We start from the raw sequence: 490 nt of genomic DNA, 5'->3' as shown, positions 1-490 counted from the left end.
TTATGGTCGGATAATGGCAGTTATCGAACTTGTCCAAGCTTTCATTGTAAATAACCTTGTTGTGAAGTTTGAAGTTAATCCGGTAATAATTACTCGAGATATCGAGCGGACATCGTTCTAATCTAACGTTTGATTCCTCCCTTACATGATGTCTTCTAATCTAACGTTTGATTCCTCCCTTACGTGATGTCTTCTAATCTAACGTTTGATTCTTCCCTTACGTGATGTCTTCTAATCTAACGTTTGATTCCTCCCTTACGTGATGTCTTCTAATCTAACGTTTGATTCCTCCCTTACGTGATGTCTTCTAATCTAACGTTTGATTCCTCCCTTACGTGATGTCTTCTAATCTAACGTTTGATTCCTCCNCCTTACGTGATGTCTTCTAATCTAATGTTTGATTCCTCCCTTACATGATGTCTTCTAATCTAACGTTTGATTCCTCCCTTACGTGATGTCTTCTAATCTAGCGTTTGATTCCTCCCTTACA

General features: G+C 38.4%; 1 long non-coding RNA gene across 1 annotated transcript in view; it reads right to left on the bottom strand.

Annotated features, from left to right (window-relative positions):
• Positions 1-462, bottom strand: part of LOC110455347 — an 8500-nt gene extending 8038 nt beyond the window's left edge. The window contains exon 1 of the long non-coding RNA XR_002463439.1: positions 452-462. This is a non-coding gene — a long non-coding RNA (uncharacterized LOC110455347). The remainder of the gene's footprint in view (positions 1-451) is intronic.
• Positions 463-490: the final 28 nt, after the last annotated feature.

The sequence above is a fragment of the Mizuhopecten yessoensis genome, unplaced genomic scaffold (assembly GCF_002113885.1).
Source record: "Mizuhopecten yessoensis strain PY_sf001 unplaced genomic scaffold, ASM211388v2 scaffold8205, whole genome shotgun sequence".
NCBI lineage: Eukaryota > Metazoa > Mollusca > Bivalvia > Pectinida > Pectinidae > Mizuhopecten > Mizuhopecten yessoensis.
The sequence above is the reverse complement of the archived record's forward strand: the minus strand, read 5'-3'. Positions and strand labels throughout refer to the sequence as shown.